The following is a 25,730-nucleotide window of genomic DNA, read 5'->3' as shown; positions in this document are numbered from 1 at the left end:
AGGTGAGCATTAAATATGTGAAAAAACTTTATCAATATCAGTGATAGAGTGAGGGAGGGAGTTTCCCTCAGCAATAACTTAAAGTATGACACTTCGTACTGTCAACCCACAGCATTACAGTTCTGCTTTCATATCTTCCAAAGTAGCACACTCCTTAACTAATTATTGCTCTTGCACTGATCCCCAAAGTATTAGACATTGCTGACAACATTCCATTGCCTTTTGTAGCAATGAGAACTTGTTTTTGGTGGCAATTTCTAAGCACAAATTTGTCTTCAATTTCATGTATTTTTTTTAATGCCATACAGTTGTGCATAATATTGTGTAAAGTGCTGCTACACGCATGACTGACTAGAATTAACAGCGTAATTCAATTCTTTGCACAACCTTATAGCCACACACACTTATGTTTGAAGAAAATCATATTGTAAACTTTTTGTGCTGTGTTGTATTCTATCTAATGTATTAAAGTTGTCTCACAGTTCAAATTGTTTCTCTGTGTTTGTCCTGTTAGTGATACTGTTACTATCCTAGTTGTTGTCTGTCTAATATCTGCTTACAGCTTATATGGTCTGGACTAAGTTTCATCCAATCACTTAAAATTATAACTACGTCATGTATAAAAATAGTTTAGCAACACAGCAGTTTACAGAAATAAGCTACATGTCAGTTGCAGGCCTGCAGCGATAGTGTCAGGTGCCAATTTCTACTTAAATGACTTAACAATGAGGTAGACTGTTAATGAAACAAAATAATAGTAATAAAGCATCCTTGTTACTCTTACTTTGGAATGAACATTTGTGCTGTAACAGTTATATACATGAGGCCCAATGTTATCATGTTTTGCATTGTTTGTACCAGAATATTCCAACATATTAAATTATGAGGGAAAGTGCTCCAAATCATAATTTTGTGTGTGCCATTTTCCGTGCAATAATCTGCACCAGGTAATGTTTATAATGGGAACCTATATCTTTTATGACAATACAATTTGACGTGAGGCATGTTGAGAAATACATTGCTGTGGTGGGTTCCCTTTTCTGCAAAAGTAAGCATAGCATATGTGGCTTTCCTAGCCACACCACTTGGTAATGTGTGTGGTGGAAACCTGTAACATTTATCATAACAGTATTTGTAGAGAGGCATTATTGAATAATACATTGCTAATATGGACAGTAGTGAGATTAGAATTGTGTGGCTTCTCTAGCAATATTCTGCACCTGTTAATGTTTACAATGTCAGCCCATAATTTTTATCACAGCAAAATTTGTAGCAGGATATTTTCAGAAATGCATTCCTATGATGGGTCACTGGTTTCTGCTATAGTAGTCATAGCATGTGTGGCTTTCTTAGCAATATTCTGCACCTGCTAATGTTTATGATGGCAACCCAGAACTTCTGCCACAACTGTATTTGTAGTGAGGCATTTTTCTGTGGCACTATGTAATGACAAGGAATTCCCTTCTCTACAGGCGAGCATTAAATATCTGAAAAAACTGCATCAATATCAGTGACAGGGTGAGGGAGGGAGTTTTCAGTAATAACTGAAAGTATGACACTTTGTACTGTCAACTCACAGCATTACAGTTCTGCCTTCATATCTTCCAAAGTAGCACACTCCTTAACTAATTATTGCTCTTGCACTGATCCCCAAAGTATTAGACATTGCTGACAACATTCCATTGCCTTTTGTAGCAATGAGAACTTGTTTTTGGTGGCAATTTCTAAACACAAATTTGTCTTCAATTTCATGTATTTTTTTTAATGCCATACAGTTGTGCATAATGTTGTGTAAAGTGCTGCTACACACATGACTGACTAGAATTAACAATGTAATTCAATTCTTTGCACAACCTTATGGCCACACACACTTATGTTTAAGAAAATAATATTGTGAATAAAGAGTAGTGATTAATATGGAAACAATTTAACAAATAAACAATCCCAATCTGACACTTTATGTTATTACACAAATGATTATTTTGTGCCCATGTGTGTACTGCATATTCACAATTTTAAGCTTATCTAGGTGATAAGACTGCATTACTAATGAGGAGAAGTGCAGTAAAATAATCTCCAAACTGTAAGGTTCTAATAATAAAGAATGTGCTCTTTTAATATTGCAAAACTGTTGGACATTCACATATTTGTTGTTACAGTAGAAAATTTAAGAGATGTTTAGGATCTATAGTGAACATAACACAGAAATATAATGGATATTTTATTCCACTCGCTTTTACGCTCACACTCTCTAAATGTAATGGAGTCATTTGTTCTCAAATTTAAGTACATACCCAGAAACTGAACATGTATATAAATAACAGAGTACTGCATTGCTTTCACAACCAATGTGATGCAAGAAATATATCTTTAATAATGAATTAGCAACAGTTCCACACTAAAAAAATATCTCAGAAAAGCAGCAGCTGGGTAATTGTCTGTAGGCAGCACATCCTGTCCCTGGCACAACAAAACCTCAAATTTCGCATCACACACCCAGTTCAGTGAGTACTTTTATGTTCGCTAGACAGCAGAAACAAAATAGATTACGTGCTGAAATAATCTGAAAAATTGAAAATACGGCGAAATCCCATAACTATAATCATAATTTTTCATTACGAACAATGTCTGAATTTATCTTAGATTATCGGAAATGTTCATTAATTATAGCACGGCGAACTGCTCTCCCAGGTAATGTATCATCACGATACATCTGCTGTCCAGGTAGCACTTCTTCGTTGTCTTCAATGTTGGGGCCTCTCTCATCACGTAACTGATTTAAAAGTCGAGAAATTTCAGGATCTTCTGGTGGTTCATCACTGCTTGTACTCCTCGCAATATTATGCAAGACAGCTGTACCCACAATGATTGACATTGCTTCCTGTGGATTACATCTTATTCCTACAGATAATATGGGAAATCTTCTCTTCCACATGCCGTATTTTCTCTCAACAGTGTTTCTAGTTTTAATATGAGACCTGTTATACCGATGCTCTGCTTCATTTTGCGGATTTAGAAGTGGAGTTAACAAGTAGGATTTACATGCATAACCACTATCTCCCGATAAGTGACCTTGTGGTATTTCTCCGTTTTCAAATTGAGCTCTGCGAGCGCAGTTGAGAAATATGGTACTGTGGTGCACAGAGCCCGGCCATCGAGCGACAATATCCCTTACTAACAAATTGTGATCACTAATGGTTTGACAGTTAAAGGAAAAATATGATTTCCTATTGCAGAAAAGTTCAGCATTATGTCCTCCAGGAGACTGAATTCTTATATGGGTACAATCCAATGTACCAAGAACGCCAGGAAATCGGTCCAATTGACTAAAACCATACATCACAGATCGCACTTCTTCTCTTGTTGGAAATTTTATAAAGCGAGGAGACAGTGATGCTATGATGTCTGATACATCACTGATGATTCGTTGTGCTGTTGTATGATGTATATTATTGTTGTCCCCAATAAGAATGTTGAATGCACCTGTTGCATATGCCCTTAAAGTAATCAAAAGTCTGTTTATCGGAGAAACAGGGTTATTCCGATCAGTAGGAAATTCTAACCTATCATTAATTTGATTTAATAACCACCACACTGTTTCTTTTGACAGACGAAATCTCTCTTCAAACTTCCTGTCACCATAATCTTCAAAAGGGTTTCCCCTTTCCACAATCACTCCAACACGATTTCGGTCACGATTTAAATGGTCAAGGTATAACAAATCTTCCTCAATGCCATCCATAACATCAAAACGCGCCGCCATCTTAATAGCGTATGCTTCCAAAACCGTGGTTATGTCGAGAAAACCGGGAAAGAGCCCCGGTTAAATATAACCGCGGTCGATTCCCTCGTTTAACTTTGATCGATGTTGGTGCACCAGAATACTGCGCTGAACAGGATTATATATCGACTTAACCGCGGTTGACTGTTAATCGAGATTGGTGCACTCGGCCATGAGTGTAACAGTTCATCGGCATGTGAAATGGAATGATCACATTGGCTCAGTTGTAAGTAAGGTAGGTGGAAAACTTTGGTTATCGTCAGAATACTGGGAAAATGCAGTCAGTGTACAAAGGATACAGCTTACAAATCACTGGTGCATCTCGTAGAATATTGCTCTGGTATGTGGGACCCAAACCAGGTAACTAAAAGAGGATAGGGAACGTATACAAACAAGGCTGGCACCAATCTATGCTGTATGCAACACTATGTTACAAATTAAACACTCCGTTTAATGTACATCTAACCAGAAGTTGCGCAATATCTAATATCATGCAGGCATTGCCATAAAAACGGAGTCCATATTTGATTTTAAACCCTTCTGCTTTTATTGCTTCTTATTTTTCAGAGCACCCTTTTTGCCATATGCTGCAGACTTTTGGAAACTACTATGATTCTTGTTAGTAGCACAGAAACCGTAGCTATATCCCGGTTCCACTCTGTGCAGTGGCATGTGAAGTTGGTATGAAAGTTTACATATATTGATCCAATGAATTATTTGAGAAGCACAACAGAATTTAATACTGGATTTCAGCATGCCGATTTGGCCAATAGGTTTTATTAAATATTGGTTATTCATTTCATCGTGCAGGGTTCCTTGCATCAGTGATTTCACAGGGGATATATAAGAAAATGAGGGGATTCACATGGACTTGGGGGGGGGGGGGTGAGAATATGAAGAGTACATTATATTCCATGACATCCGATGAACCATCTTATTAATACAGTTACTTAAGAGGAAGAAAATTTCCGTTATTTTTTCTATACATTTAATGTTAGCAAGGGATCTTTGCTCCAGTGCTGCAGGATATGGGTGCTCTTGGGAATGCAATAAGTTCGAAACATCGCCACATACAACACTCATAATAGTCAAAAACTATGGGAGAAGGTTGCACAGGATTTGCATACCAGCAGGACCTATAATTACAGATTGATCTCAAGAAGTTAAGGCTATCATACTAACACCACAGGTCTAATAATTCCAATAAATCTCAGCATGTCGACAGAACCCAACCAAAACTGAAACCTGTACTAAGCATGTTTTGCAGAGCGCGATACACTCACCACGCCATCACCAGGAACAATGTCCTCTCAAAACCCTGTAGATTTCCTCGGTAGCTGCCACTGTCTAGCACATCTTTACAGAGTAGGGTGTGATAGATCAATAACAAAAATGCCAAAGATGCACCACGCATTTGCTCAGTAGCGAGAACGTTAAAAGGAATGGCAGGAGGCTGTTGTTCTGGACCACACCAGCTTACCGTGCAGATTTTGAACAAATTATGGTGAGAAATTTCCATGACTTTGTGGGTTGGCTTGCTTGACAAATCAAAAAACTTTAAAAAAGGCAAGGCATCCGTTGTCTTCAGCTACATCAGGCCACAATCCCCGTTTGAACAAGATTCAATTGGAAGGTCCCAAGACTCTACAGACATAAGTACAGTTCAAATGGCTCTGAGCACTATGGGACTTAACATCTGAGGTCATCAGTCCCCTAGAACTTAGAACTACTTGAACCTAACTAACCTAAGGACATCACACACATCCGGGCCCGGGGCAGGATTCGAACCTGTGACTGTAACAGCAGCGTGTTTCCGGACTGAAGCGCCTTGAACTGCTCGGCCACAGTGGCTGACCAGGGATTTGTGTTTTATTGCCTTTGTCAACAGGGATTTATGTTTTATTGCCTGTGCTGGCAACGAATACTTTGCAATATTTCAGTGAGTGAACTAGCTTATGAAATCAGAATAATTCATGTGAGGTGAACACTACAGAACTCTGAAGCATTTCTCTGAGTAACTGAATGTGATTTGAACTTGTGGTTTTATTTAGTTATCCTATGTGGAATTTTAATCTGAAAACATATGCTGAATGAACTCTGAAATATTTCTGCATTTTTACCTGAATTTACACATTAATTCATGTATGATACTGCTCTGGCTTTCATTAAGCTCTCACACAGGTGTTACTCTGATTCTGTGCTGAACAGTTATTACTTTGATTCAGGGCTAAAAAGACAGTAATAAACTCAGTTATATTTAAATCAAAAGTACTGAGAGTTATAAACTTTATTTTTTCACCAAAAAATCCTGCCAGCATATTTAATTATTGAACATTTGTGACTAGTTTCCAAGGGTAACTGAAACAAATGATTTTCGTTGGCCTCTAGACGGTAGTGTAGCTAAATCATAAAAAAAACCAACCATGCATTCTCAGACCCAGGAAGAATGTTTTCATTACTTCAGATTATAATTTATGCAATAACATGTGGGGTCTCAAGAGATATGGTACACAAAGTGTATGGTACAAAGTGAATGGTACACAAAATGAAGGAAAAATGTTATTTACAAACAAGTGAATGAATGAAATTAAGTGTTGGTGTTACAGATTCCACACTCAAAATGTGACAGACATCTGCAATGTATCTATTAGCATACACAACAGTGTTTAGTCACTCACATGGAATAATTAAGGTACCATTAGTTGTCCATCCAAGTAAAGTGGTCTGAGATGTCTGGGCAATGGTCTAATTCTTTTCTTGCATTAAAAATATAAATTAATGATACATTTGCTTATTTCAATGCATGTGGTCTTCTATTAGCCACTTTTCCTTCATATAAACCTTTTTAATCCTCCAAATTTGACTCTTGATAGTTACCGTCAGTGATCGTTCTTTGTCCTTGAATTTCCCTGTGACTTAGGGATGACTTTCCTAATCATGTGGTATCATCTTTCCCATGGGTATGCATTATCTTCATGAAGGCTTAGCTTCACATAACTCTGGATAATCATCAGCCAGCTGGTTTCAGATTTTCAATCCCTTTTCTGTTTGTAGCTAGGGAAAGGCACTTTTCCACAACATGGTCATTACAGATTCATGACATGTGGCAATACCATTACAGCCTGATTCTAAGAGTTTTCAGTTTATGGGGAAGGCTTTAAAGCAACCTCTTATGAATTGAATCCAGACTGTCTTCTACTGTTACTCTTCCTGCCCATCATTACATGCATATTCCTGTTGTATGGAGCTTCTTTCAATGAACCTTTTTTGAGACCAAGGCTTCGATGCCACACAGTGGTGCTGGTCTTAGCCATTTCATAAGTTTTGTCTTTTGGCTTTTATGGGTATCTTTGCATCACACCAACTCATTGAACGCATATGCGACTTGCTCCATCCATATGTTATTCTATGAATTATGTCCATTTTAACTGATCTGTTCTCTGATATTACTGGTGCTAGATACTCAAAAATTTTAACTCTTTGAAATGTATCATTATATAGCTTGGTATCTGTGATTAGTGTGGCTTCAGGGCTGAAGTTAATCATGAACATGGTGTTTGTTCTACTGATGCACAAGCCACTTGTTTCACATGCCTTCCTCCAGTTGTCAAGCTTCTCCCAAGTGTCCTGGAAGTTAACTGGTGTAATGTCCACCTCTGTAGGTGGACTGCCGTGCTGAGAACACTGAAATGAAGCATATTTCAATCAATAATTGATAAGCTACAGACACCCCTTATTACAACTATAGAATTGTGACTGCACCATAAGTGTGCACGAATTTATAAACTTTCTGATTGGTAAAGTGTTTCATATTCTTATTATTAGAGATATACTGTATCCAATCAGTAACATAGTGGTGTAGTTGTTTTCCCTTAAAGTTAATTAATTCTCAGAAGATATCATGATCTGAAGATATTGAAATGTCATTACCATAAAACAATACATGTGTCAAAATTGAAACCTAAGAACCAACAATGAATATAACTTTGTAGATCAATTGTTCATGATTCAGTAAAAGCAATTAGTTAGCTTAAATGCCCACAATTCAAAAGTTTTAATTCAGATGCAATTTCAAGAACCAACCACTTTTAAACCTCATAATATTTCAAAATTCTGTTCTGATAATACTGAAGCCCAAAATTTTCTTGGCAGTGATGTTATAAGATTCCCATGTCTTGATTTTTAAATGAAATATAGTTTATTTACCAGAAGTTTAAATTCTGGATAACTGGGGGCTCACTTAGATGTCAGGCAAGTTTACTTGAACATGAAGGTACAGCATCAAAAAGTAATTACTTTTGTTTATGTAAAACACAAGGATACAATACACTGGGTAGGTGCAGTAAATGGCATCAAAAATCTGGGATTGTTACCTTTTCAATTTCTCTCTTTTGTAACATTGATTACTGTAGCATTCTTTTGTAAATAACTAAAAACCATGATGTGAAGCATTGCTGCCAAAGAGTGAGGTTATAAATATCCAGACTTGAGCTGGGAGGTCTCAGTTGAAGTTCAGATCTAGTCTACTATAGTCAAAAGTATGCATTTTATTGAAAATCTGTGTGAAGTGTAGCACAGAAAAATGCAGCTGAATGATAGAGAGCTACAAGGGCATGCTGAAAAGTAATGCCTCCAAGTTTTTAATGCAAGAAGTCAAAGCTTTTGAAACAAAACAGATGTTTTTAACATTCTACGTCTTTATTCTTCATTTCTGCACACTGATAGCCCTCTGCCACTAGAACTGTAATGTGTAGCATGGTGATGTGTAACGTAACGGCTGGCCGCAGTGGCTGAGTGTTTCTAGGCGCTTCGGTCTGGAACCGCATGACTGCTGCGGTCGCAGGTTCGAGTCCTGCCTCGGGCATGGATGTGTGTGGTGTCCTTAGGTTAATTAGGTTTAAGTAGTTCTAAGTTCTAGGGGACTGATGACCTCAGATGTTGAATCCCATAATGCTCAGAGCCATTTGAACCATTTTTTTTTGTAACGTAACAATGTTGGTGGATGAGGAACAGCATACTGTAATTGAGTTTGGAATTCAGGGTTCATCCACACACCCTCTCCTTCCACATGACAGTTCCAGACTATGAGTTTTGCCACATCTGCAACAATCCAAAACCCTAAGTTCACTGTCACCAGTCATCCTCCATACAGTCCTGACTTGGCTCCATTTGATATTCTGTTTCCAAAACCTAAAGAACATCTTCAAGGACTGCATTTTGATAGGAATATGATGACATGATGCAAGCAGAGGGCAGGTCCATTTTACAGTGATGTCCTCCTGTTGTGAGAAATGTGTTTGTCATCAAGGTGCATATGTCGAGAAATAAATATCTAGACATGAAATATAAAGCTTTAGAAAGTTGATAATTTTTTATTTATTTAGAAAGCTTTAACAGTTTTTACTTAAACAATTCAGTGGCTTTGCTTTTCAACAAGCCCTCAAATGTGAATGAAATGATAACAGCAGGAACCTTGAACCAACAAACTGTGAACAATTATTACTGTATATGCATTTTGAGGCTGTGTTGGTGACTATCATTTAGCATAATTAAGATTATATATTACATCGAAATAAACTATCCATGAGTTTTTATGCCATTTGTCCACATATTTTTAATTATCATACCCAAATTCTCAAATCCAAAAGGACTTCCACTATAGAGATTTTAGAGTCACAGTTTAGAGATACCAACAAGATGCATAAGCTTGACACAGTATGAAGCACAAGCTATAAACAAACACATTTCATCCTGGATTCGATTCCTGGTACTGGTTTTTTCTTGGTGTGAGGACTGGAATGGGCTGCACTCAGCCTTGTGGTGCCAATTGAGGAGCTATCTGATCAAGTAGTAGTGACACCAGGTCAGCTTATCCTACAACTACTGGGAGTGTGGTGTGCTGACCCAAACCATTCAATACCTTATTCACATGAAGCCATTGACTGATGGATGGCAATGGTCAGTTTGGTCTGAATGTGCCCTCTATGGCCAAAAAGACAATGCAGAGATAAGATAGTATGTCCACATCATCAGCATAAAAGAGATACCAGTGGGTTGGTTTCTGTATCTTTGTGAATAGATAGTTTATTGTAACGTTAAACAATAAGGGACTTAAGATGCTTCCTTGATTGACAGCTAGATTAAAATCAAAGCTCTTTGATGTGCCATCAGTACTTCCATTGCCAGTTTGGACAATGTCCACCATGAGTCACGTTAATAGTCCTGGACATGTGCATGCAGAGCTTGCCATATTGTTGTTCTTTATATTCAGTCGAAAGCTTTTTCTAAATCGATCGAGGTCAAACAATGACTTTTGCTTCTTGTTTCAAGATTTGGCCATCACTAGTCTTATTGTACTTTGATAACAGAATTGTTCTTATAAGCTCCAATAAAATAGCCATGGAGGGAGGTGGTGGTGATAAAATTATGGGAAGTTGAGCATGTTTTGCGGGGTCATGCTGAAAAGGGTGTTAGCATCTTTTTCTGAAAAATTAGAAAAAAACAACCACTGACTGGTGACTAGTGAAATTATTTGAAATGTTAAGAGAAAGCTGACAGTCAAATCTAGGAGGAAACTAATCAACAGATTTGTAGCCTGAAAGGCAATGTAGTCCCTGTTATGGCTAGACAAGGTGAGGAAGTATCACAGGTAACTGCAGTCAAATACCAAGTAGCGAGACTAAAACATACTGTGCTGCTCAAATTACAAATCAGTGTTCAAGTTTGCAGGTTCCCACAAATGCAGTCAGCATGGGCATTGCATTGCCGAGATATGGGCAAAATCAGAATGCCAATTTGAATGCATTTCCATGTGACCTACACAACTATTTGCTGATTAAGAAAACTGCAGGCCATCACAAACTCTAGGCCACATTGAGACAACTTTGTTCTTAGTATCCTGTGTGGACAGTGCTACATACACCAACTTCATGGTCAAATTCATATTCAATACTGAAATATTACAATGCCTACTGCAGTAAAGGCACAGAGATTCTGAGGATTTTATTCATCACTTTCAACCCAGGTGATAGCAACATGTGCCAAAAATTTGGTATCACATTTTGACAAAAAGATGAGTGAGGCAGTAGACTAGCACAACAGAAAACAATGCCCCAGTCCAAGTTCAAGAAGTGCTCACTGGGAGAAAAAAATAGAGTTTATCGAGATACAGTCCTGATGTCATCCAGGGTATATTACTCAGATGAGGCATAGAGATCATGTCATGAACCTCAAGTCAACCTGGTGAATGGTATGAATGAAGCTAAAGTAAATTTACCTATCTGAAGTATCAAATTAATTGCGAGGTACCTCCATATAAAGGATAATGTTGGCAGTTTTGAGACGACAATATCTCTTGATACTGGATCCAGAAAGACTGCACTGTCAAAAGCATTTTATGAAGAACTAGCTGTTGGTTCTCTGGTACAGAGAGTAACGTTGGTACAGTGCAGAAGAAAACAGGTAGAGAGGTGATCAAATGAGTAACAAAGGTAATAGTTTGTTTAGTAATAATGGTTGTGATTAGTGAGCTGAATCTGGATTTCATTTTAAACAGTGACTTAGCAGAAAAGGACAATGTTGGTGATTAGACCACAGTTGCATGAGAAACTTGTTGTGGGGTATAGTGAGTCTTACTGTTGATGTTTGTGTTAAGAGTATTTGGAAACTTTTTCTTTGCACTATAGGAAACATCTCATCTCTGGGGTACACTGCATATCATGTGTACATGTTACAGTTGCCAAATGCTAAGTGTCCACACTTCTCAGTCACACTGTACACTATGGTCATAGAATGAACTGCTGCTTAGGGCAAATCGACTGTATTGCAGATCTCCCATTATCTCTGAGATCATATCGAGAGATATCTATGACCTGTACCACTATATATTAGTTATCCTAGTGCAGTATTGAATACATATGGTGAGTGCACATCACAGATGTATCTAGATACAATATATGAGATGATAAAAGACCTGTAATATAGAATCCTTGCCTGTATCATCAATTTGTTGCTTTCACTCTGTGACAGTAGTGTCCAAAGTGACCAGGTATTGTGGCCATTCAGCATTTGACAGCTGTAACATGTATGCATGATGACCTGTGTACAGCAGATGTGGGACAGATAATGGATCCCATCATGATCACAAAGACATGGTTATAATTAGATTTTAAGTATCTATTGGGCTCCATGTTTTCTAGATCCATATCAGTTTTGGCATCAAAGAGACTTTATAACTGACATGTATGTCATTTGATATGGACAAGTGCAATAAGTAACCTTGTTTCTTCTGTGTACAAAATGTTGTGTTTTAGATATTGATATGTGTATATTTGTTTGTTTGTCCTCTGTATCAGATGCCACTGACGATGGGGTCTGTTCTCAAATATCAGTCTGGCTATTAAATATTTTACCTGCAGCCCATGGTATACAGCAAGCTGTCTTTTAACATATAGCAAGATCATAGGCAGGAGTCACAAATTTGATCAACTGAGAGAAATATGCAGCCTGTCAAATGGTGGTATAGACTTCTTTATTTCTTTTATATGAATGCATGGTGTCAGTTCCTTCTGACATGTCCGAAAGAACAGACACCACACATTCATATAAGTGATTTGTCTTGATAGACAATGAATCAACCCTCTTCAGTACGGATGCACAATTATGTCCAATCTCCTGCAGGAATCTCAAACTAGTGAGCATTGAGGACATTGACAAGGATTGTGGATAGGTGTCACTAGGTGGGAATGTGGATCAGCTGAGGTGTGTGCTAAGATAGTCTGCACAATTGCAATGAAGACTGTGTCCAGGTGGTGCAGTGGTTAATGCAACTGCTGAGTGAACAGGAGATCCCAGGTTCAAATCCTGGTCTGGCACACATTTTCACTTGTCTCTGCAATTCTGCATAAAGTCCCTGTGCTGCTGAGATCAATAGTCCCTTGCCTTTCTCCCTCCTCCATCTTCAATTTACGTAATATTTATTTCATGATTGTACCAGCTACACTTAGTGCCTGGAGACAATAGCCATGTGTGTGTGTGAGTTGTTGTTGTTGTTGATGTTGTTATTGTGTGAATGTGTAAGAGTTCTACTTCTGAGGAAGGACTTTGTCCAAAGCTTAAATGTTTTTAGTGTTATTTTTCATTGTGTCTATCTGCGACTGAACACCATCTCCATGTGGTGAGTAGCTATCTTTTCCCTTCATATTGTTGTTAACTGCAATGTTATATTACAATTAACACAATTTGATTTTCTTTCTCATTTATTTTGCCCACAAAAGGGTTAAATTGCAGCCTGTATGCGCAGCACCACAGTATTTGCCAATCAAATGGCCAAGATCTCTCATGTTTAATGTCTCCTCCCTTAAACCACTCATCATGAAACGAATTTGTGCCACTTCATCTTTAATGGTCACAATCACCTTTTCACTTTGCAGCAAATTTCCAATCACAATTTGTTTAATCAGATATAGCTGTTTTTTAAATAAATGGATACAGTCAGTGCCTTTGAACAGCCAAAACTCTAGATGTTGATTGTTTATAAATTCAGTGTATTTAGTAAGCTGTACTTCATGACAATATAAGCAAATGAACTAAGTCAGAATTACTAAAATCGTTACTTGTACTAACTGGTTGTAGCATGCACTATTCAGTGTGGTATTTGTTAATTCAGCAAATTTTATGCATTGATGTTCTCTGTTGAAAATGAAACTATTGAAGCTTTAAAATTGTAAGAAGACATCCAAATGCGTTGCTAATTTCTCTTTAGGAGGAAAATAGTATTATCTGTTTAATGTACTGACCAATAGTCTTGTTGCAGTGGTAACACCGGTTACCATCAAATCACCGAAGTTAAGCACTTGGATGGGTCACTGTCCATGTCTGCTGAGTGCTGTTGGTAAGTGGGGTGGACTCAGCCTTTGTGAGGCAAGCAAACTGACAATGGCCGAGAGGGTGGTGTGCTGACCACATGCTCCTCTGCAACTATATCTGGTGACGCCTGTGGGCTGAGGATGTCACAGTGGCCAGTTGGTACCATTCGGCCTTCAAGGCCTGTTTGGACACTGTTTGCTTCTGTTTTTTCTTTAATGTACTACAATAGTGTCAACAGTGTACTTAAGGGGAATGACACTTGCACTTGATAACAGCAAGAGGTTTTATGTGTAAAAGAAATCTTAAGTATCACAATATTAAATAATAAAAATAATGATAATGATCTGTGAGATGATACATAGCACTATATTGTCTATGATAAGGGGTAATGCCTGAAATTTGGTATTCACTCTCTTGACTCTTTTTATCTTGGAATATTGAATTCGCTGATGATTTCTGAAATTGAATGTCTCCACACTTCTAGCTCCAACTACCATTCCATGTTAAAAGTCTGTTAATTCTCATCATGTGGCCAGAATCATGTCAGAAACAGTTTCACATGACTCACCTTAGTGCAAATGACACCGTCTGTGCATGTACATCTTGCTATCCAATGACTTGTCACCTCAGTGTATTTCATGTTAAAAAAATGGAATGCTACAGCAAACTTTTCCTTATTTAGTTATTATAGGTCACTACTTTCTGACTGTCCTTTATAGTGTACATACTTTTTAAGTTATTCACTACAAAATCTGAAGAAGAACTATTCTGCAGTGTATTTTCAAGACTGATTTTGAAACTTCCTGGCAGATTAAAACTGTGTGCCCGACCAAGACTCGAACTCAGGACCTTTGCCTTTCGTGGGCAAGTGCTCTACCAACTGAGCTACCGAAGCACGACTCACGCCCGGTACTCACAGCCTTACTTCTGCCAGTACCTCGTCTCCTACCTTCCAAACTTTACAGAAGCTCTCCTGCGAACCTTGCAGAACTAGCACTCCTTAAAGAAAGGATATTGCGGAGACATGGCTTAGCCACAGCCTGCGGGATGTTTCCAGAATGAGATTTTCACTCTGCAGCGGAGTGTGCGCTGATATGAAACTTCCTGGCAGATTAAACCTGTGTGCCCGACCGAAACTCGAACTCGGGACCTTTGCTTTTGGCGGGCAAGTGCTCTACCAACTGAGCTACCGAAGCACGACTCACGCCCGGTTCTCACAGCCTTACCTCTGCCAGTACCTCGCCTCCTACCTTCCAAACTTTACAGAAGCTCTCCTGCGAACCTTGCAGAACTAGCACTCCTTAAAGAAAGGATATTGCGGAGACATGGCTTAGCCACAGCCTGCGGGATGTTTCCAGAATGAGATTTTCACTCTGCAGCGGAGTGTGCGCTGATATGAGACTTCCTGTCAGATTAAACCTGTGTGCCCGACCGAAACTCGAACTCGGGACCTTTGCTTTTGGCGGGCAAGTGCTCTACCAACTGAGCTACCGAAGCACGACTCACGCCCGGTTCTCACAGCCTTACCTCTGCCAGTACCTCGCCTCCTACCTTCCAAACTTTACAGAAGCTCTCCTGCGAACCTTGCAGAACTAGCACTCCTGAAAGAAAGGATATTGCGGAGACATGGCTTAGCCACAGCCTGGGGGATGTTTCCAGAATGAGATTTTCGCTCTGCAGCGGAGTGTGCGCTGATATGAAACTTCCTGGCAGATTAAAACTGTGTGCCCGACCGAGACTCGAACTCGGGACCTTTGCCTTTCACGGGCAAGTGCTCTACCAACTGAGCTACCGAAGCATGACTCACGCCCGGTACTCACAGCCTTACTTCTGCAGGAGAGCTTCTGTAAAGTCTGGAAGGTAGGAGACGAGGTACTGGCAGGAGAGCTTCTGTAAAGTCTGGAAGGTAGGAGACGAGGTACTGGCAGAAGTAAGGCTGTGAGTACCGGGCGTGAGTCGTGCTTCGGTAGCTCAGTTGGTAGAGCACTTGCCCGCCAAAAGCAAAGGTCCTGAGTTCGAGTCTCGGTCGGGCACACAGTTTTAATCTGCCAGGAAGTTTCATATCAGCGCACACTCCGCTGCAGAGTGAAAATCTCATTCTGGAAACATCCCGCAGGCTGTGGCTAAGCCATGTCTCCGCAATATCCTTTCTTTCAGGAGTGCTAGTTCTGCAAGGTTCGCAGGAGAGCTTCTGTAAAGTTTGGAAGGTAGGAGACAAGGTACTGGCAGAAGTAAGGCTGTGTGTACCGGGCGTGAGCCGTGCTTCGGTAGCTCAGTTGGTAGAGCACTTGCCTGCGGAAGGCAAGGGTCCCGAGTTCGAGTCTCGGTCGGGCACACAGTTTTAATCTGCCAGGAAGTTTCATATCAGCGCACACTCCGCTGCAGAGTGAAAATCTCATTCTGGAAGACTGATTTTATCTACATCTCTGTTACTTTTTAGTTCTACTATTGTTTCCATTTCAAACCCGTGAAACAATTTTTTCTGAAAATGAACATTACAAGTGACAGTACTGGCACAGATTCACTTGAAATACTTATGAAGTGAGGCTTATTAGTCACTTTGTGGAATGAAATTAAGCCTAAAGGTCTTGAAAATAATAGTATGTAAATAAAGAATACTGCATTCACACAGCATGTGGACATTTTCTACACCTATCACTATATTCGGTTGTCCAATATTTATTGTGGGCACTGTGTATACTTACGTCTTCATGTGGAAGTGTGACTGAGTAGCCCTGAAAGCTTTTTTACATGTCCATGTTTTCCTAAATATTTTTCTGGTCATGTAGCATACATGAGGTGCCATGTTCAGAAACTCTGACATGGAGAGGAATATGTGATTGGATGAAAAGTGTGACATGATAACTCCACAGACTCTTGCAGCTGTAACTGATAATCTCATGTCTTCCAACCAATCAGCTCCATAGGATGTTACTGCGCCTAGAAGTACCTCTATGGTTCAAACACAGCTGGATGACATCTTCGACAACAGCCAATATTTTTGTCATTTTCAAGGCACAAATGCAAACACCAAACTGAAGCAGTGGGGAGTGACTAGGCCAAGGAGTATCCTATGAGCTGATTGGGTGAAGAACGAGACTTCATATGTTAGAACTACTACAGCCGTGGGGCTTTGATGTTACTACTTTCACCCAGCCACTGTATAAGATGCAGATCTTTTGTCCTTTAAAGTGGCCTCAATTAAGGAGCTGTCTCTCATTCTTCTCCAGCACCAATCAACTATATGACAAGGGTACTCCCAATTACAAGTTCGTTTGTCACTACTCTTGTTGCATAGACTGGTAGGGATACTCCCCTACGCTCTGCATCAATACTTGTTTGCATGTGTAATTTACTTGTGTTGTCATGACTTTCCACAGTGTGTGTGAATTTGTGTTCATCATCATCATCACCTTTGTGTATTACCATTATTGTTGGCATCTCTGTCTTGCTACACAGCTACAGTTTCATTGCCATTGCTGCTACAATCACTTCACCTCTGTCACAGCTGCTGCCACTACAGTTGTCTCCCGAGCATCACAGACACTGCCACTACAGTTGTCTCCCTGCCTCCATCTTCACTGCCGTCACTATCACTGTCACTGCTGCAGTCTTCTTGCCCCTTTGTCTTCATCACCACCACTGCCATCCTCATCTGCTGTCATCACATCATCCCAGATGTCACTGCTGTCATCTCCCACAGTCTCAGTAAAGCTCTATCCCTAGTAATTATTGTTGATTTCTGTTTCCTTCCTCCTAGACCCACAATGGACATACCAGCCACCTTCATCATTTATATCACCCCTTCCTCTGCTCCCAGTATCACTACGTGCAGCACTTCCTCTGGTTTACCTCCCTATGTCCACCCTCCCATTGCCACAGTCTCATCCTTGTTTGCAGTCACTTCCTTCACCTATCCTACCTACTCTTTCCATGACCCCTTCCCCATCACCTACCTTTCCCTTTGCCTGTCTCCCACTTCCTATTTAGCTCACGGCAACCACTTACCCTGCAATGTCTGCAAAAATAACATCTTGTCCTTTACCATTTTAATGTCAGAATCCACAACACAGTCCACAAGCAGTTGTTCCTATTCAAGTCAAATGGAAGGACCTGCACTGTGACATGTCTCACCTTCTACATTCCCCTTACCCTCACCACGTCCCATAATCGCTGTAAAGCTATCAAAGTGCCCTAATACAGACTCCACTACAAGCACTGTAACAAAAAAACTACAAACAACTCCCAATCCTACCCAGCTCCCTCCCCTGCACCTTCTCTCCCAGCTATACATACCTTCATCCTCTCTCATCCTGACTCCAGATTCCTAAATGCTAAATCCCTATCTCCTAAAGTCAGGAAATATGTCCCTCACAACCTCATCACCCAAATCAACCCCACAAAGATTCCATCCTTATCAAATTCATGAATCCCAACTTCCACTCTGACCTCTTCCTCAAAATTATTATTATGTTTAGCCCTCATACCTCCTCATTCCCTTTAACATCACCTCCACATCCGAACAAACCCAGCCTTCTCACTGTTCCCTCACCTTAACTACCTTGATAGAAAATGTTTGTCTCGAGATCACAGTAGAGGTTGTGATTTCTGAACTGAATTGCAGTCCTTCCTTGTAAATCTGCACAGCCCTCTGTATTTACAATGACTTGCATCCCAACTTCCTTATGTGAGTCTTCACAGAATCTGCCACACCGTTGCTCACCTCTGAGGGAGGGAGCCCCCATATACAACTACTGACATCAATTTGAACCTTCTAAATTCCCCCCCCCCCCCCCGCCCCCCTTGCTGCAGTCTTACAATTGTCAAAAATGCCTCCTTTACAATGACCACCTCAACCCTGATTGTAAGAATTCTCCTACCTGTCCTTACTGTAAAGACACCCACTTCCTCAACCAGTGTGTGAATCTTGCTTTGCCTTCACCCAACTTGACACTTTTGTTTAAATCTCTCCATTCCCTCACCCATACAACCCACAGCCTAGGCTCTCATCACGGTGCGAGAACAATTCAGAATCTTGTATCACAACATCCTCTCCCTACCCTCCAACAAGTCCCTTTCAATGCATACCCTATCTCAACACAACACTGTTACCTTCATCCTTAGTTAAACATTCCTCCAACCCATTTACACCATGCAAACCTCTCCCCACATCCTCCACTGCACAGATAATCCCCTCACCTTGGCCAGGAGTGGAGTTGCAATTAGCTACCACAAAAACATCCCCATTTGGCCATAACCCTGACTCAGTAATCCCACCAAATGCCTCATCCATAGCTCACTTCTTCAAAACCCTGTCACCTGTGCTATTATCTACATTTGACCTTATCATCTCATATTTCCTCACTTAATAGACTATACCTTTTCCACCTACACTGACAAGTGAAAACATTATGACCACCTTTTTAATAACGTGTTGGTTGACCATGCAAACACAGTATAACAGAGATTATGCCTGGCATTGATTCTACAGTCTTGACAGGATTCCAGAAGTATGTGGCACCAGATGTCTACAAACAGATCAAGCAATTACCCCAAATTACAGGATGGTGGTTTACAGGCACACAATTGGCACCTGATGTGTGTTCCGATGGGTACAGATCAGGCACATTTACTGGCCAAGAAATCAATGTGAGTTCACTACCATGCTCCTCAAACCAGTGTAGCAGGATTCTGTCTGTGCAACATGGACAGTTATCCTGCTGGAAGATGTCACCTCAACAGTGGGGACTTCAAGCATGAAGCAATGCAAATTGTCTGCAGTAATGTCCATGTAGTTCACTGCCATCATGATGCCTTCGATAACCACCACAGATCCCATGGCAGCCCAACTCAGTGTACCCTGTAGCATAGCTCTGACCTCACTGGCCTGCATCCATGGTGCGGTGAATGTTTCGTGCAGCATGACCCAACCATTGACCTGGTATAACAAGAAATGTGTTTCATTCAACAGGCAACATGTTTCTGTTTATCCACAGAAAAACTCAGTGATGCTGTTCCTACTGCAATCGTAACTGATGTTGATGGTGGGTCAACACAGTGTAATGGTTCCACCTGCTTTTACTTCTTCATTTGTTTGTCCTCGGTGTCAATGTACTGCCTCGCTACACTGGCTGAAACATGAGGTTTTTAATTTGGACAGTGACTACTGTAAATAACGTAGCAGACATACGCACAGTTGTGTTTCACAGTACTTTAATTTCACTTTTCATAACCCACTTATAATACACAGTTTAAACTTTCCATAAGCCTCATTAATAGTTAGCAGGCAAATCTCCACATACTGCTACAATATTTCACTGTTGAACCTCTATGAGCAGTAAAAGACTAACCACAAAGTTCACAATTCTTGAAGAATAATCAGGTATGTATGGAGCAGACATTGTCACTGTTCTAACACAAAGCCTAATTGCTTAACACTTATTACACTGTTAAGTTGAAGCATTGCTGTTAACTAGCACAGGTGACTTGTCTGAAACTCGGCCGTGGACTGACTGTCTCGTGACCAAAAATCGGGCCCTTATATATCATCACAATAACAGGTACTGAAACTACACATTGTTTAAAGTTAAATTTACAGAAATTACAATTAAAACTTGACTCATTCGATTAACTGAATACATCAAACAATTGGTCCTTTTTAACAGTTTTTCTACTACTAGAGTTAGGCCAAATTATTTGTTTAAATCATGAAATTAACAAACATAAGTATACAAACAATACTTTTGACAAAACTGTTAGTTGATTTGGAATTAATTAAGGGTTGGCTTTGCTAACATGTTTTCCAATAGAGCCAAATAGATACTTTAAGATTACTAGTATTTCATCTTCCAAATGCTTATAATTAATACAGACTTTATATTTGTTTACATGTCAACAATAGAATTTAAGTTACGAAACAATTACTGACTTCACCCTATAACAAAAGATACTAACTAGGAATAGTCAAAATAAATTAGAAAATCAATTACATACATAAAACTAAGCACAAAATTAGATCTCGTGTCACATTTTTCAAAACTGAGGGCCAATCTTTCTCTTTTATGAAAATGCAGATTATATTCATGTATGCTAATGGTACATAGTTAAACATAAAAAAATGATTTTAAGGAAGCAGATGACAAAACAAGAGGGGAATTACAACTACCCAGCTTGCTTATTCACAACAGGAAGAGGTAGGGGTTATGTGATGTGGAGCTCCATATTCAACTACGGCCTCTGAATGGCATACTCTGAAACATTTGTGTCTGCACCAACATTGCACTCTGTCATTGGATCTGCCACAGATCACTGCCTGTCTTGGACTACACAATGGGGGATTCTCTGACCTCTATGTTTTGTGATGAGATGTGATCATCCAATACCATATGGCCTACTTGTTACTTCACCATCCTTCAGCCACTTTCCATAAGTGTTCAAAACAGTAGTATGCTGACAGGTGACCAGCTTCATTATTTCAGAGATTCTCATTTCCAGCCCCAGCGCCACATCTATGTGATCTTTGTCAAAACCACTGATATCAATCAATTTCCCCATTTGTTGCCCATATCTTCACTATAACCACTGCCCATTTGTCTATCTTCCACTAACATTCTTTCCTCACTGGGTCATGTGCTTGCAACTTCACCAGGAGGCATTCAACCTCACAGTGGGCAGTATTTTGGCTCATAAGTGTATATCATTGCCATTGATCTCAACACCCATAGTAGATCCTTGGAAAAAGTCCCGTGCTGGAATCAGTTTTCAGATTCCCTCCAAGGTGTCATTGCTCCCATCCCCAGCACACCCACCCTGACTGCAACACCACCTCAGATGTTGTCCTATCATCTCCCATCCTCCTTACCCCATGGAGAAATCCTCAATCCAATTAGAAGTGACCACTTACATGTTTTCCTCACTATCTCCTACCCATTACCTCATCCTCATATAAACTAACCCCATTATCCATCCAAAAGTTACCCACAACTACTCCCACACCAACTGAAATGCCTACTGGGAATCCACAGATACCCAGATTGTAAGCCACCCCATAACTTAGCAGCAATGTGATGACATACCCCATGCCACAGCCCTTCTGCATCAGACCTTGTCAGATGCTATATCTGCCCACATCCCTACTAAGGCCATATATCCTCGTCATACTGCTCCTCCTAGAAGCCCTTCTCCTCTGAGAATCTCATAACTTGTATTGCACATTTCTAAGGATTTGTGATCATGATAGGCTCACATGCCTCCAGCAAATACAGAGATACAGGTGGAATTTACTCAATGCAAAAAACATTGGGACTGGCACCAAACTCAGTGCTACTCTCCCCATTAATTCTTCCAGGTACTGGAAAGCATTCCACTGACTTACTGAGGATAACCCAATCCCTTGCTACCCACTCCTCCACTCACTACCAGTCCTTACTTGACAACCAGAGCAATTCTGACCACTTTGCATCTTATCTCTCCAACATTTTCCCCATCCTTGATGACACTCATTTTGATTACTTCTTGTTCCCTACCATACATGAACACACAAACACTGCTATTTCACCCATAGCTCCCACCTTCCAGTACTTTGACAATATACCAGAAACAGAATTAAACACCCCAGTCACACCGTATGACACAAAACGAGTACTTCACAGAAAGCACAACTCATCCACTGCTCATACCTGCATTACCTATTGACACCATAAAAAATGCTCTGCCTCCTTTCTAGTCATCATTGCAAACCTTTATACCACTATTCTCTCCACAAGTGACTATCCTGAGCTGTGCAAAACCTTAAAAATTCTACTTTTTCTCAAACTCCACAAACCTACAACTGATACTTCCTGCTGCTGGCCTTGTCTGCCTCACCTAAGTCTTCAGCAAGGTTTTCAAATCCATCCTCTTCTGGCACATCTATCAACAACTGAAACAACACCACATCCTTTCTGTTACACAATGTGGTTTCCATCCCACCTTCTCCTCTGATCACTAGCTCCTGGACCTCACCCATCTCCTATCCCAGTAGCTCAACACCTGTAAATCTGCTGTTTATTTCTGCCTTGATCTAGAGGAAGCTTATGACCATGTATGGCAATTTGGTTTCTTCTTCAGATTCCTGACTTGCACACTTCCAAGTAATTATGTTTGCCTTACTGTATCCTTCCTCTCTTAATCTCCCAACCTTTGTCACCATTAATAACACTAATTCCCGTACCTTCCATCCCACTGCAAGCATGCCCCAAGGCTCCATCCTCGCTCCCCTCCTTTATCTCCTCTACACTGCTGATACCCCCAAACAATCTCCATCAGTCCACCTTCTTCAGTAGGCTAATGACATCGCTTTTTTCACCCGCTACCCTCACTCCAGAAATCCCAACAATCCCTCGAAATCCACCTGAATCAGTTTATCTTATGATGTAACTAGTGGCTCTTCAAGATCATCCCTTTGAAAACTCAGGCAATAATGATAGAATGCATCACCCACACCTTGGACTATCCATCTACTGGCAATTCACATGGAAATCTCATGTACTAACCACCCAACAGAAAGGCCACACAATTGATTACAACTACTATACAGCCTGTGATGAAGCAAGCTGGAATAGTTTTAATTCCCCTCTTGTTTTGCCATCTGCCTCCTTAAATTCATTTTTTTTTGTTGAACTATGTACCATTAGCAAACATGAATATAATATGAATTTTCATAAAAGAGAAAGATTGGCCCTCAGTTTAAAGGAATATAACACCAGATCTAATTTTGAGCTTAGGTTTAGGTATGTAATTGATTCTCTAATTTATTTTGACTATTCCTAGTTAGTACCTCTCATTATAGGGTGAAATCAGTAATTGTTTCATAACTAAAATCCTATTGTTGACATATAAACAAATATTAATTCTGTACTAATTGTCAACATTTGGAAGACAAAATGCAAGTAATCTTAAAGTATGTATTTGGATCTATTCCAAAGTAATCAACAGTTTTATCCAAAGGTTTGTTTGTGTACTTATATTTGTTAATTTCATGATTTAAACAAATAATTCGGCCTAACTCTTGTAGTAGAAAAACTGTTAAAATGATCCATTTTTTGATGTATTCAGTTAATTGAATGAGTTAAGTTTTAATTGTAATTTCTATAAATTTAACTTTAATCAATGTGTGGTTTCAGGTAGCTATTATTGTGATTATATATAAGGGCCTGATTGTTGGTCAAGAAACAGTTAGTCCACAGCCGAGTTTCAGACAAGTCACCTGTGCTAGTTAGAACAACAACAATGCTTCAACTTAACAGTGTAATAAGTGTTAAACATTTAGGCTGTTTGTTAAAATAGTGACAGTGTCTGCTCCATACATACCTGATTATTCTTCAAGAACTGCGAACTTTGTAGTTAGGTTTTACTGCTCATAGAGGTTCGACAGTAAACTATTGTAGCAATATGTGGAGGTTCGCCTGCTAACTATTAATGAGGCTTATGGAAAGTTTAAACAATAGCGAATTGGCCATATAACTGTGTATTATAAGGGGGTTGTGAAAAGTGAAATTAAAGTACTGTGAAACACAACTGTGCATATGTCTGCTACATTATTTACAGTAGTCACTGTCCAAATTACAAACACCATTTTTCAGCCAGTGTAGCAACACAGTACGTTGAAACCGAGGACAACAACCAAAGAAGAAAAAAAAGCTAGTGGAACTGCCACAGACCGAGCTTTGGGATTGCACCCCTCCACTACCCTCCACACCTAAAACCTTGATCCAACTCATCCTTTGTGTGCAAATGCTACATGGATATCTTCCCCTACCCCCCTCACCCCCAAGTTCTAAAAGTCCCAACCAGAACCTTGAATGACGTACACTCTGCCTCGCCTTCCACATCTGCTTACCTTCCCCCACAAGGATCCTTTACCAACTCATCAAGTTCCCACCTCTCCTCACTCACACTGAACACCTCCAGACAATCTACGCTATCTGCAAACTTGACTCCAATAGTCCTATAGTTCCCACTCTACTTTCCAACCCTAGTACACTACTGCACCTCTGCTGACATATCCATCCAACCTTACACCTGCACATCCTCCACATATTCTCCCCAAGAAATTTCAACCATCTCCCCCTCCAAGACCAAGAACTCCATCCTGACATTTACCCATCCTGCCAGCTCTAAATTCATCCCACCCTTTTCACCTCCTCAGGGCTCCCTCTGTTTCCTCTCCCCGCATTATTCCTACCTCTCTCTCCCTTTCCCCCTTCTTTCCCTACCCCCTTTTCCTCTTCAAATTTTTTTCACCTCGTTGATACCAGCTACTCCTCCTCTCTTGTCTCCTGAACAGTTGCTCCTATTCCAATGATACCATGTACCAGTCGTCCTTCCTTATTCCACCACCCTCCTGCCCTCTCCTGTAACCAACTTTTCCCACTTCATTAATGCATTACCCACCCTAGGGCAGGTCTTCCCAGTTTTAGTAAACTGAAGTGACCTTTTTTGATAAGTGCTTTTTACATCGTATTTCAAATTTTTTAAATGTGCTGTTCTTTTTTTTTATTATTTATTTATTTTATTTTTTTTAGTATGCAAGTGTGCAGTTTTTGACCCAGATGTAGTTAGGATTTTTGTTTTGTTTGTAAGGTATAACTGACAGTAACATTCTTGGCCAACAGTTTTAAATGTTTATTTGCAAATTTTTGCTTATATTTTTATTACATATTCCAGTTACAGTTAACTGGATGCTGGGCTAAACTTTGCTATGAACTGTCCACACACTGCTCTTGTTCTTGGTGTAGGGCAAATTTTGGCAGGGCCTGTGCTTGTATGATTGGTGGCACCAATACAAGACAGGTGCTTGTAGAGCAAATGAGAAACTGTTAGTTGGGAAATACAAATCCCTTGAATTATTTCTACACATGCTGTTTTGGTCAGATACTGACCTTTATGATACAAATAAAATCAGAACATGTTATTTTTTTCTAGTGGTGATGGGTGCTTATAAATTACTCACATTGTGTAGAGAGCCCTTTCTTCAGTTTTTGCTATTGCAGTGTATTGCAATTTCTATCACTGATATATCAGCAATTTGTATGGTCAAATA

At 39.8% G+C, this 25,730-nt stretch overlaps 1 non-coding gene across 1 annotated transcript; it reads right to left on the bottom strand.

Annotated features, from left to right (window-relative positions):
• Positions 1 to 15,372: 15,372 nt before the first annotated feature.
• Trnas-uga (transfer RNA serine (anticodon UGA)) lies at positions 15,373 to 15,447 on the bottom strand. Its single transcript has one exon. It is a non-coding gene; the product is annotated as a tRNA-Ser (tRNA).
• Between the last annotated feature and the right edge of the window lie 10,283 nt (positions 15,448 to 25,730).

This window comes from Schistocerca serialis, chromosome 3 (genome assembly GCF_023864345.2).
Source record: "Schistocerca serialis cubense isolate TAMUIC-IGC-003099 chromosome 3, iqSchSeri2.2, whole genome shotgun sequence".
NCBI classification, from domain to species: domain Eukaryota; kingdom Metazoa; phylum Arthropoda; class Insecta; order Orthoptera; family Acrididae; genus Schistocerca; species Schistocerca serialis.
The sequence above is the reverse complement of the archived record's forward strand: the minus strand, read 5'-3'. Positions and strand labels throughout refer to the sequence as shown.